The following is a 7800-nucleotide window of genomic DNA, read 5'->3' on the forward strand; positions in this document are numbered from 1 at the left end:
TCCCGCGACACATCACTCACACCCCGCCCCCGCCACAACCGCCCCAAGAGGATCCCCCTCGTTCTCACACACCACCCTACCAACCTCCGGATACAACGCATTATCCTCCGACACTTCCGCCATTTACAATCCGACCCCACCACCCAAGACATTTTTCCATCCCCTCCCCTGTCTGCTTTCCGGAGAGACCACTCTCTCCATGACTCCCTTGTTCGCTCCACACTGCCCTCCAACCCCACCACACCCGGCACCTTCCCCTGCAACCGCAGGAAATGCCACACTTGTCCCCACACCTCCTCCCTCACCCCCATCCCAGGCCCCAAGATGACATTCCACATTGGCAGATGTGCAGGTGAACCTCTGCTTAATGTGGTATACTGCATCCACTGTACCCGGTGCGGCTTCCTCTACATTGGGGAAACCAAGCGGAGGCTTGGGGACCGCTTTGCAGAACACCTCCGCTCAGTTCGCAACAAACAACTGCACCTCCCAGTCGCAAACCATTTCCACTCCCCCTCCTATTCTCTTGATGACATGTCCATCATGGGCCTCCTGCACTGCCACAATGATGCCACCCGAAGGTTGCAGGAACAGCAACTCATATTCCGCCTGGGAACCCTGCAGCCATATGGTATCAATGTGGACTTCACCAGTTTCAAAATCTCCCCTTCCCCTACTGCATCCCTAAACCAGCCCAGTTCATCCCCTCCCCCCACTGCACCACACAACCAGCCCAGCTCTTCCCCCCCCACCCACTGCATCCCAAAACCAGTCCAACCTGTCTCTGCCTCCCTAACCGGTTCTTCCTCTCACCCATCCCTTCCTCCCACCCCAAGCCGCACCCCCAGCTACCTACTAACCTCATCCCACCTCCTTGACCTGTCCGTCTTCCCTGGACTGACCTATCCCCTCCCTACCTCCCCACCTACACCCTCTCCACCTATCTTCTTTACTCTCCATCTTCGGTCCGCCTCCCCCTCTCTCCCTATTTATTCCAGTTCCCTCCCCCCATCCCCCTCTCTGATGAAGGGTCTAGGCCCGAAACGTCAGCTTTTGTGCTCCTGAGATGCTGCTTGGCCTGCTGTGTTCATCCAGCCTCGCATTTTATTATCTTGGAATCTCCAGCATCTGCAGTTCCCATTATCTCTGAGCATTGAACCTGTTTACTAAATGTTAAAAAATCTGACTGTCTCCAACCCGGTCCTTTCTTCATACCGCTGCCACTCAAATGCTCATTCACTGTTAAACATTCTCTCAAACATCATCATATAAAGGTCCAATTCAATCAGAACTCTCGCGTGTGCACTCTAATCCTCTTGTATCCTGGCAATAAATGTGACAATATTGATTCAAAATCCTCATTATTTAAACCCCATCACTGGTATCACCTTCCCCCAACTTTATTACACAGCTTAGATTGCACTCTCCTGAGTTTGGACAACAGTGTGTCACCTCTCAGCTGCATCAGTGTTGACAATGCCTTCAGTCAGCCTCTGCAATTTTGTTTTAAACCTCGCCACTTTGTTACATCTCCACCCTTCTTTAAACTCTTCTCTCAATTCTACATTGGTGTCCAGTCAGTTATGCATGAGATTATTTTGTCTTTGCTAAAAGTTATGCACCCTGCTTTTGATAAGAAGTTAAGGGATGTTGGAAAAACTACAAAAGACCATAGTTCCAGTACTGAGTGTTCTCCCTCGAAGGCAATTAAGCTTATTTTAATTGAAGTAAAGCAGATTGACAAGGAACATGTTTCTGAGTATAATGCATGCATTATTGCATAAAGAGCAGGATGCCTTTGGAAGCCTTTTTTCTCTTACGGGGTTGAGTGATACATTGTCCAACATAACTCATACTAATGTCACCCTATAATCAGTTAACCAACACGAACTGGCGATCCTGTTTGGGTAATTACAGATATGGTTCTGTTCCAAACTTGAAAATGCATTTACCCACTGAGCCACAGGGTTTATTTAAATGAATGTTTGAACTGAACTTGTAATAGCCACACATTATACAGATTGTCAAGGCAGGATCAGGAGATTTTAAGCACAATATTTATTTTCTAAATATTCTCAAATTTTACTTCTATGCATAATTATTTCAAAGATCATAATTTTCTCATTATGATTCATTCCTACACTCAGTTTTCTGTTCTTGAAACCAAGTCTGTGAAAATTCAAGTCAGTTAAATGGAGCGCTTGTGAAATGAAGTGTCATGGTTCCTGCTTGTTTTTTTTCATTTGTTCTGCCTTGGATCTGTCACATGACAACTATTGGCACAATATCCCGAAAAGAAACGCTCAACACCAAGTGGGCGTGACCTTTGTTAGATGTCATGAGTCAGTGTTCACATAGTCAGTTGCCATATGTTTGATCCTGTAGTATTTCAGTCCTCCGGTACTGCGTTCAAACTGCATGGGAGTCAGGTACATCTGCTGATAACTGAAATAATTCCATTGAGGCTGGTATCCTGTCACCAAGTCACCCTTTATTTACACATAGAAACACCTTGAAACTGATACAGCTTCCTTAAAGCCGTCTCTCAGACTCTCTGACACTCCTGTTTATATCTGTCAGCCAGGGTTCCTTGATTGGAGCAGATTAACAGGTCCAATCAGGGAACTCATATTCTATGAGATATGCCTGGTTGTTATCATTACTGCAATTAACCTCCAACAATGCACTGGAGAACCTGGCTGAGACCTTTCACATGTTTCATAATGCTTCCTACCATTTTCAGGCACCGTGTACCTCTGCGTGGGTTATCTTTTGGGATTGGTGACACTCAGTTCCACCACACTCATCACCCACACAAACTCGTCTCATTACAATGAGATCCCAGCATCTAATTCCAATTTTTCCCCGCAGCCACTTGATATGCAGCATGTGTCCATAGCCCTCACAGTTACACCCACCCACATCCAAGTGTAATTGATTTTCTCATGTTCTTGCTGTACTTCAGAAATACTTAAGCCAAATCTATTATGCTTATTCAGAGATAAGTGAGATAACCTGAAATTTTAGTTTCAAATCTCCAGTTGAATTACTGTGCTTGCACTCGACTGAACTATAAACAAAACTACTCCAGAATGTACAAATGATTTCATTCCGCTCCCAGGCTGTGTGCACATCGCTTGGCACTTGGCTGCTGGTCATTTTGACCTATTTTTGCAAATTAACACGAACTCTAGTTTAATGAATATATTTATTATTAGAATACATTTTACACCTTAACTCCTGGGGTGGGGGGAGGCTGATAAATAGTCAAAGATGAATTGATTATAAATAATTCACAATATTTTTATGTAGGAAGATTTTAATTTATCTTTGAATTGCAATATCCATAGAATCATGGAATTATTGAACAAAATAGCACAGAAATATGCTCTTCAGAGATTGAATCTCTTTCAAAGCACAGTCCAGTTATTCTCCTTACCCATATCCATATAGTGTTTTCACCTTCAAGTACACCATTTTTGATTAAAAAAATCTACTTTTGAATTCATATGCACCATCCTGTATTTTTTCCTTTATTTTTCTGAAGACAGTTTGAGACAGAAGTACCAAGTGGACTGCTCCAAGCCAATAAAGTAAACACCTTGTTGTTATTGTTGTTGTGAAGCCTTTTTTTAAAAAAAAAGTTAGAACAATAGAAGCAGCATGAATGAGTGGAGTCGGGCTCGCAGAGAACCAGGATTTTTAGTTTAGCGTGCAGCAGTTGCCGGGATTTTTGTGGAAGCGGCTATATCTCTCTCTCTTTACTACAGCTAAAAGCTGGCGTTCTTTCTGTTGCCAGAATTGCATGTGAGACAATCTGGTTTACTGACTTTGCCTTTGCCAAGGAGATTTTTATGGGATGTTATTATTTTGGAATAGTTTAATAGTCAAATAATCTATTATTCAATTTTGTTTTCCAGTAGATACATCAATTCTTCATTTTTTTTCTTGTATTTTAACTGCAAAAGGTATGAATAAAGTGTTATTTTCCTTAAAGCCAAATAGTGTAACCAATTGAACTACACCTTATACATGTCTTTAACTAAGGAAATGATAGGGCCCAGCCTGTCTACATGATATATCTGAAGAGGGTTAGGTCTGGTCCATAGCACTATAAGACAGTGCATTTCAAATCTTAACCATTTGTTGCAAACCTATTGATCCTTGTGCTGCCTCTTCTTTTATCGATGAATTTAAAGCTGTGCCCTTGGGTTTTCAAGTCTTCATTCATTGGAAACTGTTCTCCTTTATTTCCTGCATCTAAATAAAGTTGTCATGATTTTGAACCCTCCAGCAAATCTCCTCTGAGCTTTCTTTACTCTAAGGAGCCAAGCAACCCATGCAACTGAAATCCTTCATCCTTGGGATCATTTTAATAAGTTGACAGTAAGACGTGTTGATGAACCATATTAATTCATAACTATTTAAATAGAATATATAAGAGGTGAACTTTTAAAATATTTTCTACCTGTAATTTTCCCTTGAATGACTTCTGTCTATTTTTTTTTGTTTATGGATTAAGTCCAGAATTTATAATCTACCAAAAGTTAGTTTTGTGACAGTAAATTGTTCTTAATCATTTCAGAAGCATTAACCATCTGTACAACTGGAAACTACAATAAATGTATTCAGCTGACATATTACAGCAAAGTGCCCTACACAAGTGCACATACACTGAAGTATGTTGGTAAGATGTCATCTTACACTCCATTTTGTGAAGATACGATTAACGTATCCTGTAGTTTGTACCATGTGATAAATGAGAGAGTAGCAGAAGGCGAGAGGATAATTTTGGATCTGTGGATCAGACTACTACATCAAGTATGTATATGATCTAGATGTTACTGCATTGAACAAGAGGCAACATGTGTTATGATTACAAGGGTAAACTATAGAACAAAGCATCACCAACTTTCATCGAGGCTCCCAGCTGAACCACAGCAAAGTAAATGAAACATTGCTATCTGTGAAATGGACTGTAGGTAGTGTCAGGAGGTCACAGCAGGCATGTAGATTAGGCAGAAGGATGTCAAATAAAATTGACTTTTGTTAGAAAGAATAAAGAAAGGACATACACACAAAATAAAAGCACTTGTTTTTAAAGAGAAGTCAAAGCAGAGACCCTAACAGGGCCAGATGCATTCATTCTTTTAAAAAGGGAAGACAAGTTGATAAAGCTATTTTTGGAAGAAAAGTTATGGTTTTATAAGTACGAGTACAGAAATAAAGAACTAATCCTTAAACTGCATCAATCATTGGTGGTGAGGAAGACCTTCATTCAGAGCTTTGCTGACCACAGCATTAAAGCCTGGGAGTCAGCAAAATAAAGCACAATGCATATTTCTGTTATTGCACTGTATTCCAACACTTACCTCTTCTTTACTTGCTTATCTCCACAATGCAACAACTGTCATCTTGGTCTTTTAAATAGCAGTGTTGAAATTGATTCTTAAGCATCATTGTAGCCACACACACTACTCATTGAGGAAACTCAGATTTCAGATGAAAATGTAATGGATGGGATAAAAAGACATTGAAAAACAGGCTGCACTTACTTTTGCTTTTCCCAAAATGTGCCTGAAAATCAATTCCCCCCCCCCCCCCCCCCCCCACCCCCCCACCCCCGACATCCCCACTACCAACCTCACCAGGTGGAAATTCACCACAGGTACAGAATTATAAAAAAGATTTGAATTACGTACAGGCACAGAAGTTTGGAAAGTAAGTAAAGAATAAAGAAAGAAAGAGGAAAATAAATGTAAAATGCTAGTGAGACTGTTTGACAATACTTTGGCTCATTGCAGTAATATAAATTGACTTGCTGCAGGTTACGCAGTGAGGTTATAATTGTATCAGTGATAATGGGAACTGCAGATGCTGGAGAATCCAAGACAACAAAATGTGAGGCTGGATGAATTCCCTGAGGTTGGTCCGGAGGGAGGAGGGTAACTTCTTCAGCCCTGAGGTTGGTCCGGAGGGAGGAGGGTAACTTCTTCAGCCCTGAGGCTGAACCATCATCTCCAACACCATTCATGACCTCATCACCTCAGGGGACGTCCCACCCACAGCGTCCAACCTCATTGTTCCTCAACCCCGCACAGCCCGTTTCTATCTCCTTCCCAAAATCCACAAACCTGCCTGCCCTGGTCGACTTATCGTCTCAGCCTGCTCCTGCCCCACCGAACTCATCTCCACCTATCTGGACTCCATTTTCTCCCCTTTGGTCCAGGAACTCCCCACCTACGTCCATGACACCACCCACGCCCTCCACCTCCTCCAGGACTTCCAATTCCCTGGCCCCCAACACCTCATCTTCACCATGGACATCCAGTCCCTATACACCTGCATTCTGCATGCAGATGGCCTCAAGGCCCTCCGCTTCTTCCTGTACCGCAGGCCCGACCAGTCCCCCTCCACCGACACCCTCATCCGCCTAGCCGAACTCGTCCTCACCCTCAACAACTTCTCTTTTGACTCCTCCCACTTCCTACAGACTAAGGGGGTGGCCATGGGCACCCGCATGGGCCCCAGCTATGCCTGCCTCTTTGTAGGTTACGTGGAACAGTCCCTCTTCCGCACCTACACAGGCCCCAAACCCCACCTCTTCCTCCGGTACATTGATGACTGTATCGGCGCCGTCTCTTGCTCCCCAGAGGAGCTCGAACAGTTCATCCACTTCACCAACACCTTCCACCCCAACCTTCAGTTCATCTGGGCCATCTCCAGCGCATCCCTCACCTTCCTGGACCTCTCGGTCTCCATCTCAGGCAACCAGCTTGTAACTGATGTCCATTTCAAGCCCACCGACTCCCACAGCTACCTAGAATACACCTCCTCCCACCCACCCTCCTGCAAAAATTCCATCCCCTATTCCCAATTCCTCCGCCTCCGCCGCATCTGCTCCCACGACAAGACATTCCACTTCCGCACATCCCAGATGTCCAAGTTCTTCAAGGACCGCAACTTTCCCCCCACAGTGATCGAGAACGCCCTCGGCCGCGTCTCCCGTATTTCCCGCAACACGTCCCTCACACCCCGCCCCCGCCACAACCGCCCCAAGAGGATACCCCTCGTTCTCACACACCACCCCACCAACCTCCGGATACAACACATCATTCTCCGACACTTCCGCCATCTACAATCCGACCACACCACCCAAGACATTTTTCCATCCCCGCCCCTGTCTGCTTTCCGGAGAGACCACTCTCTCCGTGACTCCCTTGTTCGCTCCACACTGCCCTCCAACCCCACCACACCCGGCACCTTCCCCTGCAACCGCAGGAAATGCTACACTCGCCCCCACACCTGCCCCCTCACCCCTATCCCAGGCCCCAAGATGACATTCCACATTAAGCAGAGGTTCACCTGCACATCTGACAATGTGGTATACTGCATCCACTGTACCCGGTGTGGCTTCCTCTACATTGGGGAAACCAAGCGGAGGCTTGGAGACCACTTTGCAGAACACCTCCGCTCAGTTCGCAACAAACTACTGCACCTCCCAGTCGCAAACCATTTCCACTTCCCCTCCCATTCTTTCGATGACATGTCCATCATGGGCCTCCTGCAGTGCCACAATGATGCCACCCGAAGGTTGCAGGAACAGCAACTCATATTCCGCCTGGGAACCCTGCAGCCTAATGGTATCATTGTGGACTTCACCAGTTTCAAAATCTCCCCTTCCCCAACTGCATCCCTAAACCAGCCCAGTTCGTCCCCTCCCCCCACTGCACCACACAACCAGCCCTGCTCTTCCCCTCCACCCACTGCATCCCAAAACCAGTCCCACCTGTCTCCGCC

Source organism: Stegostoma tigrinum, chromosome 8 (genome assembly GCF_030684315.1).
Source record: "Stegostoma tigrinum isolate sSteTig4 chromosome 8, sSteTig4.hap1, whole genome shotgun sequence".
Taxonomy (NCBI): domain Eukaryota; kingdom Metazoa; phylum Chordata; class Chondrichthyes; order Orectolobiformes; family Stegostomatidae; genus Stegostoma; species Stegostoma tigrinum.